This window comes from Pleurodeles waltl, chromosome 3_1, assembly GCF_031143425.1.
Source record: "Pleurodeles waltl isolate 20211129_DDA chromosome 3_1, aPleWal1.hap1.20221129, whole genome shotgun sequence".
Taxonomy (NCBI): Eukaryota; Metazoa; Chordata; class Amphibia; order Caudata; family Salamandridae; genus Pleurodeles; species Pleurodeles waltl.
Window position 1 is genome coordinate 1,040,780,210 of NC_090440.1, and position 13,737 is coordinate 1,040,793,946.

A 13,737-nucleotide genomic window follows, 5' to 3' on the forward strand; every position below is an offset into this window, starting at 1 on the left:
GTAGAAGGGAAGGTGATGGGCTATAAGGTTTCATTCCTGGTTGACACAGGAGCTACGCGCTCCACAGTTAGAAGTGCAGAAGTTCCAAGATTACCTCTCTCAGGGTGGTTGGAGTAGCAAATCAGTACCTGACTAACCCGATTACAGATCCAGTACAAGTTGAAATTGGCAACTTCCAAGGGCTACATAGATTTGTAGCATGTGATTCAAGTCCGGTATCCCTATTGGGAAGGGACTTATTCTGTAAGACAAAATGTTCAATTACTTGTACTAATGACGGAATTGAAGTACAGACAAATAGCGACGATGAAGGAGAGGAAAGTCAATTCATAGAGGAAGAAGCAGGGACAAATGAAGACTATCCATTAATTACCTTATTCCCAATGCATACTTTGATTGACCTGCCTGTCGAATTGCAAGGAACAGTGACAGAGAAAGTGTGGGATTTGACCGGAAAAGAAGTAGGATTGATAAAAGGGGTAGAACCAGTCAAAGTTCAGGTCAAGCCGAATGCAGTGTTCCCACAGGTGCCACAATATCACATGACCCAAGACGTCCTCATTGAGGTGTCACAAATAATTGCAGATTTTCTCAGACAGGGAGTTCTGAAAGAAGTCTTGAGCAGTCTGTATAACTCTCCCATGATGGGTTTAAAGAAGCCCTGTGGAAAAGTTCGAATTGTCCAAGATTTGCGAAAAATAAATGAAATTGTGATAAAATGGTGCCCTGTGGTACCCAACCCAGCAGTAATAATGTTCCAAGTTCCCTGTGATGCTGAATGGTTTACCGTAGTAGACCTATCACAAGCCTTCTTTTCAATACCACTACATGAGGACAGTCAATTTTTGTTCAGTTTCAAATTCCTGGATAAGGTGTACAGTTGGTGCAGAATTCCTCAAGGGTTTTCTGAGTCACCATCCATCTTCAATCAGATATTGAAAAAGGATTTGGAACCTCTTGTGCTGCCTTTTAATTCAACTCTTGTGCAGTACATCAATGATCTGCTAATTGCGTCCAAAACAAGAGACAGCTGTAAATACGATACCATCGCATTACTAAATCATCTGGGAAAAAATTGACACAAGGTGTCACCCAGAAAGTTACAATATTGTCAGAAAGAAGTAAAATACTTGGGACATCTGGTTGAGAAAGGATCCAGAAGAATATCAAAAGAAAGAATAACAGCAGTTTTGCAAATGAATACCCCAACAACAAAAAGAGATGTCAGGATGTTTTTGGGAATGGTGGGCTACTGTCGTCAGTGGATACCCAACTTCTCAATCATCTCAAAGCCGTTAATAAAACTGACAGGAAAGGAAGTCAAGGATGAGCCATACGCCATAACTTTGTCAAAAGAGGAGCTTGAGTCATTCGTAGAATTAAAAGAATGCATGTGCAGGGCACCAGCATTGGGAATGCCAGACTACGAGAAACCTTTTCCGTTGTTTTGTCATGAACGTGATGCTTGTTCTTTGTCTGTCTTAACACAGGTCCACGGAGATGCAAATCGCCCTGTAGCATATTTTTCAGCTACCTTGGACCCTGTCGCAGCAGCCTTACCGGGTTGTTTGCGTGCAGTTGCAGCAGTTGGTCAGAGCCTTTTACAATGTGAAGGCATAGTCATGGGGTACCCTCTGACAGTAATGGTTCCACATTCAGTTGAAATTCTGTTGACACGAACTAAGACTCAGCACATGACAAATGCACGTCTCACTAAGTATGAGACGATCATACTGGGGTCACATAATGTCATTCTTAAAAGATGCACTATACTGAACCCGGCAACTTTGCTTCCAAATGAAAATACAGAAATTAAAGATGGTGAAGAATTTGAACATGATTGTCTTGAGGTGACTGAGTTGTGCACCAAGCCTCGTCCAGATATTCAGGACACTCAATTGAAAGAAAATGACTGCATTATGTTTGTCGATGGATCCTGTCTAAGAGGTTCTGCAGGAACACTGAGAGCTGGTTATGCAGTATGTACTATAACTGGCATTGTCGAAGCCTCCTGGCTCGAAAAAGTGTTCTCTGCGCAAGTGGCAGAATTGATTGCTCTTACAAACGCCACGCAGCTGTAAATTTGAAAGTTACTATCTATACTGACAGCAGATATGGATTTGGAATTGTGCATGATTCTGGCCAACTCTGGTCACAGCGGGGTTTTATGACTTCCTCTGGTTCCCCTGTGAAAAACGGTGAACAAATAAGAGATTTGTTACACGCGATTCAGTTACCTCTCGGAATTGCCGTGGTGAAGTGCAGTGCTCACACCAGATCACAAGATTTTGTGTCTATGGGAAACGGCTATGCAGATCAAGTCGCAAGATTTTGTGCACTAAACTGTATATCGTTTACAGAGCAATGGGAATTGTTACCACAAACTGAAAACGACACATGTTTAAATCTAGCATTACGAGTGGTTGATACCTTAGACGAACTGAAAACATTACAAGGTTGTGCTAGCAAGGAAGAAAAACGTTTCTGGCAAAGAATGCAATGTGTACAAAGAGCTGATGATCTATGGGTTTCAGAGGAGGGAAAGTTGGTCTTGCCAAATAACCTTTTGTCACAATTTGCCCGGCTCTATCATGGGCAGGCACATCTGGGAAGAGATGCCATGATCAGATCCTTTAAGATTGATTGGTTTAATCCAAAATTCAGACATGCCGCAGCAATAACTTGCCACAGGTGCGTCATCTGTCAACAGATGAATGCCGGAAAAGGAACTGTGGTAACTTTGAGCCACATTGGGGGAGCTGGAGGTCCATTTAACAAAATGCAAATGGATTTTATTGAAATGCCTGTTTGTGGAGGATTGAAGTACGTTTTGGTGATTGTATGTGTTTTCAGTCATTGGATTGAGGCATATCCCACACGCATGAATGACAGTCTTACAGTTGCAAAACTACTACTCAGGGAATTGATACCCAGATTCGGGTTTCCGGTTTCTATAGAATCAGATAGGGGAAGACACTTCGATAATGAGGTGATTAAACTCCTGTGTGCCGCACTCAACATTGAACAAAAGCTGCATTGTAGCTATCGCCCTGAAGCATCAGGACTAGTAGAGCAGATGAATGGTACTTTGAAATCACAAGTGGCAAAAATGTGCGCAGCAACTAATATGAAGTGGCCAGATGCCTTACCTCTAGTGCTGATGTCAATGAGAAACACACCAGCCAAGAAAACAGGACTGTCCCCCCATGAAATCCTCATGGGCAGAGCTATGAGATTGCCAGCAGTACCTGCAAATGCACTAGTGAATATTACAGATGATATGGTGTTGGATTACTGCAAAGGTTTGGCTGACGTGATTCGCTCTTTTTCTCACCAGGTGGAAGCTAACACGTTGCCACTGATCGGCGATCCAGGTCACTCTCTACAAGCCGGCGATTGGGTGGTTGTCAAGAAGCATGTGAGAAAATCGTGTCTAGAACCACGTTGGAAAGGGCCATATCAAGTAATATTGACGACTACTACTGTTGTGAAGTGTGCCGGGGTTCCCAACTGGATAGATGCCAGTCACACGAAAAAGGTAACATGTCCTGTTGAAGAGGAACTTGAAGTTTCCGGCACAGCAACTTTAGAGGGAAAGGTCTCAGGGTCAGTGGACAGTCAAGAAGGAACTGAGACTATTGGAGGGCCCACTGAGAACAGCCTTGTCCCTCAAACAGTCAATGAGCACGAGAGAGGTGACAGAGTGCCTATCTCAGTAGAGGCAGCAGGAGAACTAAGCCAAGGAGAGGTTCTCCTAGAAGTAGACGAATACGGGTTACAGCCCAAACCCAACTTAGAACCGGAAGAAGAAAGAGCAGGAGAAACTGTAAAAACAAACGTGTCAGAGTTTCCCAAACCAGTTGTAGGTCTGTCAAGAGAAAACACCATATCACAAGAGGAGGGTGCTGTCCAACGTACTGAAGGAAAACATCGAACCAAGACACATAGAGGCGATAATTGGCCAGACAAGTCGCATTCTAAAATAAGGGTGGTATCAAATTCCACCATAATAGAAGAGAGTGATACCTCACAAGCAGATGATCTGAGTGAGGGAGAACAACAAGGTGAACGAAGATTAAAAAGAAAAAGAATTGCAAACAGAAGATATACAGGTCCCGAATGGGCATATGCTATAACCTCTGAATGGCAACAAGAGTTCCTAGCATTTTGTTTTGATCGAGAAGTACCAGGCCAATACTACGGCACCTGAATGAGTTCAAGAAAATATTTTTGCCTAAATTGAAAACGAGAAAGAAAGAGAGACTTAGAAACTACCGGAAGTGACACTAGAAAACTGGATTTGACTTTTAAAGAAACCTGATAACGACAAGTTGCTAACCTGAATTGACGAAAAGGGCACTGGAGTGAGTGAAGACGCTGTAATATACACAGAGAAAAAAAGAGCAAAAAAGAGGTTTTATCCTCGAGTTGATTGTTGATCTGCTATTCTGATTCTATACAAACATGGCTTACAATAGAAATAGTAGCAAGGGAAGTAAGGTGTGTGGTTGGTTAGGTCTTATAATAGGTGTTATGTGTGCAGTGATAATAGTGGGAGTGATTGTAGGAATGCCATGGATAGAGAAAGAAACTATTAACGCTACTTCAAAACTTGAAACTACTACTGCACTAACACCGTGGGAGAGATTTGAGCAAGACGCAAGACACATGCATGAGGGAACTAATGCAAAAGGGGAACTCTCTACTAACGTCTTCTATCGCTTACTAAATGAGTATGTGGAAACTATGGATGCGAAAGATTGTTATGTATGTACTAAAATTCCTTCATCTGTGCAGGAGGGGGTTACTTATCATAGCCTCCCTCTTACTTATGGAATTAGTTGCAGCTTGCTACTAACAAGATTCTATAATCAAGAGCATGTGCAATACTTTTATTCAAATTTGGATGTTGTGTTTTCCTTTGTGCCTGTGATTGAGTTCTTAAATAAATTAGCTAAAGAGCACGATATAAAAATAGTTAGAGGATTCTTTGAGCCAACACTTACATTTGGCACTGCTTATGCACACCGCAATAATTTGACTTGCTTATTATCGCCTGTAGAGAAAAGCTTTTTAGATCACACAGATGATAGACGCAAAGCACTGAAAGAAAGATTAGAAAAAGGATTAGAGAAGCGTACATATGCAAATGATTATGCTTACACTGCAATCAAAACACAAGGCAAACTAGCTATAGACACATTACATGTAGGTAGGCTCTGTATATATAGGCCAAAATCTGAACAGGATAATTTGTTTGTGGGTACGAGTGAATGCAGACATGTGTTTTTGTTTCAGAGCAAGTGGACCTTTATGTTGAATGGACAAGATCCAGCAATTCCTGGAATCTATTACATCTGTGGGCTAAATGCTTATTACCGTCTCCCTAAGGGATGGTATGGGACATGTTATTTGGGAATAGTATTCCCAAAGATATACCAGATTGATGACTTAAAACAAATACCCAAAACATCTGAATTACAACATCCTAGACAAAAACGAGAATCAGTGGCGGCTGTCATTGGTGATATATTTGGAGCCATAATCCCATCAGTAGGTGTTATCTTGAATTCCATGAAAATTCAAAAGTTGTCTACTATAGTGGATAACATGTTGACAAATTTTACAGGAGCTATCCTCCTGATGGATCCTGAACTTGCTGCAGAAAGAGCAATGACTCTTCAAAATCGGCTTGCTTTAGACATTCTTTTAGCAAAGAGTGGAGGAGTCTGCAAAATGCTTAATGAGTGTCATTGTTGCTCATTTATCCCGGATAACAGTAAGAAAATTAGAAGCAGGCTTACTAACCTTACTAGAGATAGTTCAGATTTGAAAGATCTAAAAGAACTTGGTGTTTGGGAGAAATTTGGAAAGGGAATTGCCCGAGTCGGAAGCTGGTTTACCAACATTTGGAATGGAGTACTTGCTAAAATTCTCATGGGTTTACTGATTGTTTTGATTTGTCTATTAGGATTATGGGGGGGCATGTAAAATTAATGACAAGGTAAAAAGAAATTGGACCAAAAGAGCCAGAAGAAATGAAGAAAGTGAAAGAGAAAAAATGTTCAATGAGATATGGGAAAGCTCACATAAAGGGCAAGATGTTGAAATGCGTATTATGCGCAAGGTGAAAAATTAAGATCAAAGAGAAATTTGTGTGATGACGAGCGTCATCAGAGGAGGGACTGAGAGAGAGTAGTTTAAATATTATATATTAGACGTGAAATGCTTATACCTAACAATGCTGCATACAAAAACGATCAAAATATATTATTCGCTTGAATGTATTCTTATCACAATTATAAGTGTGAAGCTGCTATTGTACTCGTATACTAATGTCGATTATAAGAAATAATTGCTTGCATTATGATTAATTGAATATGTTAACACCTACGAGGATTATGTTTATTAGAATCCATAAGTCTCAAGTTAGCGTGAGTTGAAAACTTAGTTGTGTAGCTCTCATATTAAAGCATATTTTTCTGTTTCTTCAGTGTGCTGACTCGCAAAAGGCCATGACCCAGCATTTGTTCTTTTCTCCGTTTTATGTAACAGTGCTAGTTTTTTCCCATCCGCTTGCTAGATGTTTTAGTAAAAGTTTATACGTTTTGTAATGTTAGTTGAAACATTCAAGGACATTCGACCATGGACAAAGGAACTTTTGACCCGAAGAACGTGCCAGAAAATGAAGTAACCCCGGATGTGCCACCTACGAAGACGTCAATTATGAAGACCAATCAAAGTGTTATAAATTATCATGGAATGACAAATGCATTACTTAATGTATAATTTGATAGGTTGAAGATAGTGGGGTGTAGTGACTATCCAATAGAATTTTGGGGGTATGTATTGTGAAAAAGGGATAAAAACCCATGACACAGGAGACTCAAGAGGAACTAGGTAGGGAATGATATCGATTGCATCCAGAAACTCTGTCACTCTATTTGATGATTTGAGACTTAGACAAAACCATCCTCATCCATAGACTGCCCCATTACACTTCCCTCCTTATGAGGGAAGTGTCCCCTGTCCTTAGATGAAATAGACTGTCGGCGCTCTAACTGATGTCCTGAAGACGAAGACTGATCCTGTATGCTGACTCATTCCGAGGAGGGTAATTATGACAATTGCTATCGTAATTTGTCTATATGCTTTTCCTTTCTAGGTACCAACTGCTGTATTTTTGAATAAGACACCTTAGCTAGATGTTTTCCAAATTGGTGTTCAAAATTATTTTGCATGAAACCCAACATGCTGATGCTAATTAGTGGTTAGGTTAGGTAATCACTTTGACTGACGCAAATAGACGTGCCTGACATTGTGCCATGCTGAACTAAGACGTATATGATGTTCTATGCATTCGATCTGTGTGCCTTATATATCGGTGTCTTATGTTTGTGATTTTTGCGTTATCAAAATCTTATCACAGTTGTTATATCGTGACTATGCTCTTTGCTTCATGGTTTTGAGATTAATACTCTTGCTATTAGATTGTAATCAATAGGGAATAAAATTCACAAAACTCCCATCAAAGTGTGGTTATTCATGACTGAAAGGTCATGGTTGTGCTGGTAGTTTAATCAATGTCTAAAGTAAAGTATATTGTGGTGATATATGTTGATAACATCATTGACATATTGCTTGACATATTGATCAGTTATCTCATTCTACGGTGTCTCACCACTGGGTCAAAAGATTCATCGGCCTAAAACGAGTCCTAATGTGAATGAATTAACATAGAGGGACGCGTTAGCAGGGGGAACCCACAAAGTCTGGGTACCTGTAGAATCCCTAGGATGTTGGAAAAAAAGGACGCAAATCTGGCGTGGGTAGCTTATGTGGACAAAAAGTTATGAGGGCCTATGCGCAAACTTCCCCAAACAGCCAAAAAAAGGCTTGGCACCTGAGGGGGAAAAGGCCAAGCAGCGAAGGGGTTAATGAGTGTGAAGTCTCCACACATAGAAAGACTTATCTTTGTATGTTTGGAGACTCCTAAGGATGCTATGTGTAAATCCCTTAGTGAATACCAAACAATCTTAAACTTACATTAACGTGTAAGCTTACCTCTGTGAATCAGGCGCTTAGTGTGCATGATATACCTCTGTTTACACTTTCTCTCCTGCACTGTGTGATCACTTGAGCTTGTATATAATGTCTCCTCTCCCACTAGGAACCATATTTAGTATTTGTCTATTGCCCCTGGTCCAGATGGTCCTTTAAAGCTGCCCCTGTTGTTTATATTGGAAACATTTATTGCAAAACATCTGAAACCCTCTAAACTATGATACTCCAACTAAAGCAAAGGAAGAGTAATGAAAATTGAAAAGAAATAGAGATATTCTTGGGAAGAGGAAGTCCTACTGAAGCCATTGTTTTGGAATGATGATTGTGAAAATACTTGAGTTCCAGATTATTGGACCGATTCACAAAGGCATTTTGGACTATGTATAAGGATACTCCTGTAGTGCTCTTTTAGGTAATTGTACATGCTTTAACACAACCATGTTTTTTGTCTCATTTATAGAATTTCCAGTGCTTGTGCTAAGGGATGAGTCACAGAATGGAAAAGACATTACTGTGAAAATAAAACATGATATGCTATCATTGTAATCTTTCCAGACACGGTAAGGCTAATGCTGCCAAGTAGAGCATGGTCTGTCTTTGGTCAAGATCAGCTGGTGGTCAAGGTGACCATACAAATATGGGACTGCAAAACATGTTTTCAGGGAGGAGGTATTATATCAATAGTTCAAAATGTGAATTGGAATCTACTGCAGGATTTTTCCCACTGTGGGGCAAGACTGTAGATGTACATTATCACTTTGAGAATTTCTTTCCTCTGCAAGATCGAAAGCTCAGAGTGTACCTCTCCAATGCATTCTGTGGGGTCCCCTTGCAAGACATCCATAGGAGCTCCCAGGTTTCTGAGGTGTGTACTCATCAGTAGATGTCAAGCACCTCATAGTTATCCAGCGTCTTCATCAGGACATCCACCGGAGCTCTCCGAAAAGATTCCAACTCCAGCACATCATTGGCAGCACCAGTCAAGTGGCCCTCTAGGGCATGCATAGAACAACCCAGATCCTCCTGCATCTCCTCCCTCTTCAACCTCTCTCAAGGTCAGTTGTGAACTTTCATATAGACAGGAGGTAGGCCTTCTGCCTGGACGACTTCTCAGCTTCTGCACGTAGCTCTGATACAGGGTTCTTCGTGTTACTCTTTGATTTTCCTGCATATGAGGAGAAGAAATCATCTATTTCCACTTTTTTGCCTTCCATATTGGTCTCAGTTAGTGTAAGGGAATCACCAATCATCAGTCCTCATGGTCCACAGGGCAGCTTTGTTTACTTCCCCAGGGTCACAGTAGGGCAAACCTAAGAGTGAAGATGATGCCTACAAGGTCAAACCCTGATGGAAGGAAATGGTGGCCCTGTTAGCCACAGAGATCACTTGCATCTGTCCAACACACTCCATCACTCCCTGTATATCCACAGTCCTTTCCAAAGTGGCTGTGGTCCTGCTTAAACTGTGGTGTGTGGGTGTCTTCATCACCTGCGTAAGCCACCAGTACACTCCTGAGTCCGGTGCCCCCAAAACTGCCCATACCCCATTCTTGTGGTGGCCAGTCCAAGATGTCCCATGTAGTATGATCAGCTTTGTGCAACAGCTCAATCCATCAGGTAGGATCTCAGAGCAATTTTATTAAAATTCACCCTAGCATGGGCCCCAATCTGGTCCTATCTGAGCACTGTGTATGAGGTTGATCTTCAGTACCTGTAGACAAACAAGGGAGTTGTTAAATGGGGGTTCGAACCAGAGCTCTGTCTGAATGTGACTCTGCCTCAGCCTGATTGCCCCGTCCCCGTTAACGTTTCAGTTTACACTGTAAAATCGTTATCTGTTGAATTGTTTCTTTCACAGCCCATCACCTCTGGCAGCATTAATCTGAGTCACTGCCCACCTCCTGAGCTGTGAAAAAAAAAAAAAAAAAACAGCAGCTATGACGGTGGTACTAAGAAGTGGGGAGACACTCTTTGGGTTAGTCAAAACATGGCCTAGGAACCCAGAGTAGTGTGATTTGATACTTTTGAACCAAAACTTGTGATGTGTCAGGAAATGCTTTCTGGGTGGGCTTCTCTCGAAGTCTGTCAGGCCGTAGGGCTGGTTAAGTAGATGAGACTTGCACCCTATGACTGCAAACACAGTTGACTTTATTTCTTATTGATTGGCTACGCAGCTGACATGTCCAGCTGTTCATTATGTTGGGATGGAGAGTTATTGGTCTACTCCTCACAGTCAGATGCCTTCAGTGGTTTTTGCCACTTGCCCACATTCCAGGCGTGTATACTTAATGCCGTTACCTTTTCTCTGCGGTTCAATACCTTACCAACATAAACACTTACACAGAAAGAGGTCTTTCTGGGAATCCGAACAATCAGATCTACAAGCCATCAAGGCAGAGCCTTGGCGGTTCCAATGTCCGTTCCCACCCAAAACTGTCCAACCGCTGCTCATTCAATGGGCCCCACTCTGTGAACGCTCTGCAGTGTTAGAAGTCGTAGGAATGCTTTGCAGGAAGCTTTAAAATATTTCAGTAAATTAACAAATAGACTTCGTTTGCTTAGAGCTCTTTTACAGCACGCTATTTTTTCGTTTCATTTATAGAACTTGCAGAGCACGGACCGGGCTGAGAGAAATTTGCTGTCAAGTTAAAAAATAACATTCTATCATTTTAACCTGTCCACAGTGTGAAGGACTTACGCTGCCAGGTACAACACGCTCTGCCCTCGGTCAAGGAAATCTAGTAGTTGTCACATCATCCCAATGTGACCGAGCAGATCCTACATCAGGGACTGAAAAACACGCTTTTCGGAGCAATGTTAAACATGAACCGAAAATACGATTGAAATCAACTGCCGGTCTGACAGCTGTGCTCGATGTCGGGGGACAAAAGCAGGGGGCGTACACCGCCGTCGCCCCAAGACGGACAAAGACACGCCACCTCTCGTCTAAAAGCTTCACCACAAATCAGGATTTTGTCTAAATGATGAACAGCATCACGATTAATGAGACGTGACTTAAAACGGAAAATGCATTGATTGTTGGTGGCACTTCATTGCCTGAAAGAAACATATTTATGCTTTTGCGTCCGTCTTTCATATGCCTCTGTGCTTTCTGAAACATTCTGGCTTGCTGAAAAGAGGCCTCTTCAAGCTTCTTCAGGCTGGGCGGACCACTCGTCGTCGCTCTGAATCCTCGTGGGCCTTTGGATACACGAAGTGACATTTCTGCACAGCAGTCTAGTACGTGACACAGAACTCAGCCAGTCAGCTGCTCGCGTGCCTTTCAGTGTGGTATTAGAGAAAGCCACACAGGTTAGAGTACGACCAGAAGCTCATGGTATACTCGGTCATGATTGTCACTTGTTTGAGTTGAGGCTTATTTCACTAGGGACAAAAAAGATGCGTGACGCTAAAGGGCGCATTGGCCCTGCTTCAGAGGAGGCTGCCATAGTATTGCATAGTGTAACACAAAGCAATTAACACTGCGCTTTAACATGTTCCACTTCTCTCTCACTCCACACCACCCCTCTAAACATTGTTCATCCTCAAGGCTAGCTACTGGGACAATTTGTCTTTCGCAGCCTCTACAATATTAACTATTATATTCTGTAGCACGGGTAAGGATCGTCAGAGCCCTTCCATTGGGCTGTGGATAATACACGTCTAAAACACATAGGGGGTTATTCTAACTTTGGAGGAGGTGTTAATCCGTCCCAAAAGTGACAGAAAAGTGACGGATTTACCACCAGCCGTATTACGAGTCCATTATATCCTATGGAACTCGTAATACGGCTGGTGGTGTATCCGTCACTTTACCGTCACTTTTGGGACGGATTACCACTCCTCCAAAGTTAGAATAACCCCCATAGGGCCTGATTACGAGTACATCAATGTCGAAGGAACAGAATTGTCAGGACACTAATTCCTGACTGAAGCCAGTAATTCGACGTCCACTTATGAGTTAATCTGCTCCGAACGGGGAATTGCTTGTGCACTCGGTAGTACTGGTTAAAATTGGCATGCAGGTCTACATTGCATGCAGGTAGTGGAAGCAGTTGGGGCAGAGGGAGAATGTCTATGGCAGGGGAGCCTGGTGCTAGGAAGAAGGGAGCCTTCCATGCTCCGCCGTGCTGTACAAGGGGACCGGGCATGACTATTCTGTGCTTGTGCCTGAAGCTCCTACCTGATCTGCAATTCAGGCCGTGTTGCTACACAGAGTATATCTAGGCAAGGGACCATAAGACCACTAGCAATCAGGCAGAGTGGTATCCCACCTGGGAATATTACTCTATCTCACTCATAATCAGGCCATGTAGGAAAGTGGTTTATTAGTAAGGGCAGGTAGGTATCAACTCTTAGTAATAAAACCACAAACACAAATAAGGTCAAGGATAATAAATTAACCCTTGCTCAACTCTTGGTAGTTTGGCCCATGAGCAGTCAGGCTTAACTTAGGAGACAGGTGTGTAAAGCATTTATTTTGAACAAAACAATAAATAAGTATAAAAAAGATCCAGCACCAATTTCTGAAAAAGGACATATTTGAATCTTTGAAATGATACCAAAATGACAAAAATTCAATGTAGGGAACTGGAGATATGTTTTTTACAGATTAAATAAGAAATGTACTTTCTAGTGCTTAAAAGGGAAAAGCCCCTACCGCGGCCATCTGGTCACACCTGACTGGGTCAAAGTCAAAGTTTGAGGCTGACCACGATGGAGCACAAATTGAATACACAGAGTGGTAGGCCTCAGTCAAAACTTTACCTTCGCACTTAGTCACTTTTTTCTTCATTTTTTCCACGTCGTTGAGAAAGACTCCTTAGCAGGCTGGGTTGCAGGTTGTTGGCTTGGTTCAGGGCGAGGCCTAGTTGAAATCCTGGAGGGCTTGGTTCTCATCGTCAACGGGCAGAGCCTTTGAGCTTTCAATGTGGTGAACCTGAATTTCAGACTGAGTCGCGGTTCGACGTCGCTGGCTTGACTCTCGTTGACGGGTTGGTCACCTTATGGAGCTTTTCTCCAAAATTTCTCCAAATGTCTCCAAAATTCTGGATCTTCTTCCAGAAGGTCTTTTTGGGGTCTTCAATTGTCCACACCACTCGCCAAGGTACCAGTTACTCTGGGTTGCTCCTTGGGGAGTTGGGACTTCAATTCCCAGAATGCACATGGTAAAATCATCAAAAGTCCAGTTGATGCTGGTCAGCTGGGGTCTTTTTGTAGAAGTTGATACAGGGGACTCTTGGTAGCTCACCTTTTTCAACTGTTGCTTTCAGGGAGTCCACTTCAGATCTTGGAAGCAAGGCAAAGTCCTCTTTGTGGTGAAGCCTAGAGCACTACTGGTGCAGTCCTTCTTTGTGCAGGCCAGGGGTTCAGAAGGACAGTCTTTCTTTTTCTAATTTCCTCCAGCAGGATTCTGAGTTGTTGGGCAGCTTGCCCACTTTATCCAGGTTTCTGGGCTGGCAAGCAAGGGGGCACCCCTGACCAATGGGATACAGGGTTGCACCCTCTCTGATGACCACCTCCTTAGAAGTGTGACACATGTTTGTCCCAAAAAGCACTGGTCCTCAAAAATCCAAGATGGAGAAAATGTGGCTACCTTTTCTCTACACTCCTATTCCAGCCCCTCGCCTAATTCAATTACAGGAGCTCCCATCTGGCTGGAGGTGCAGGAAGT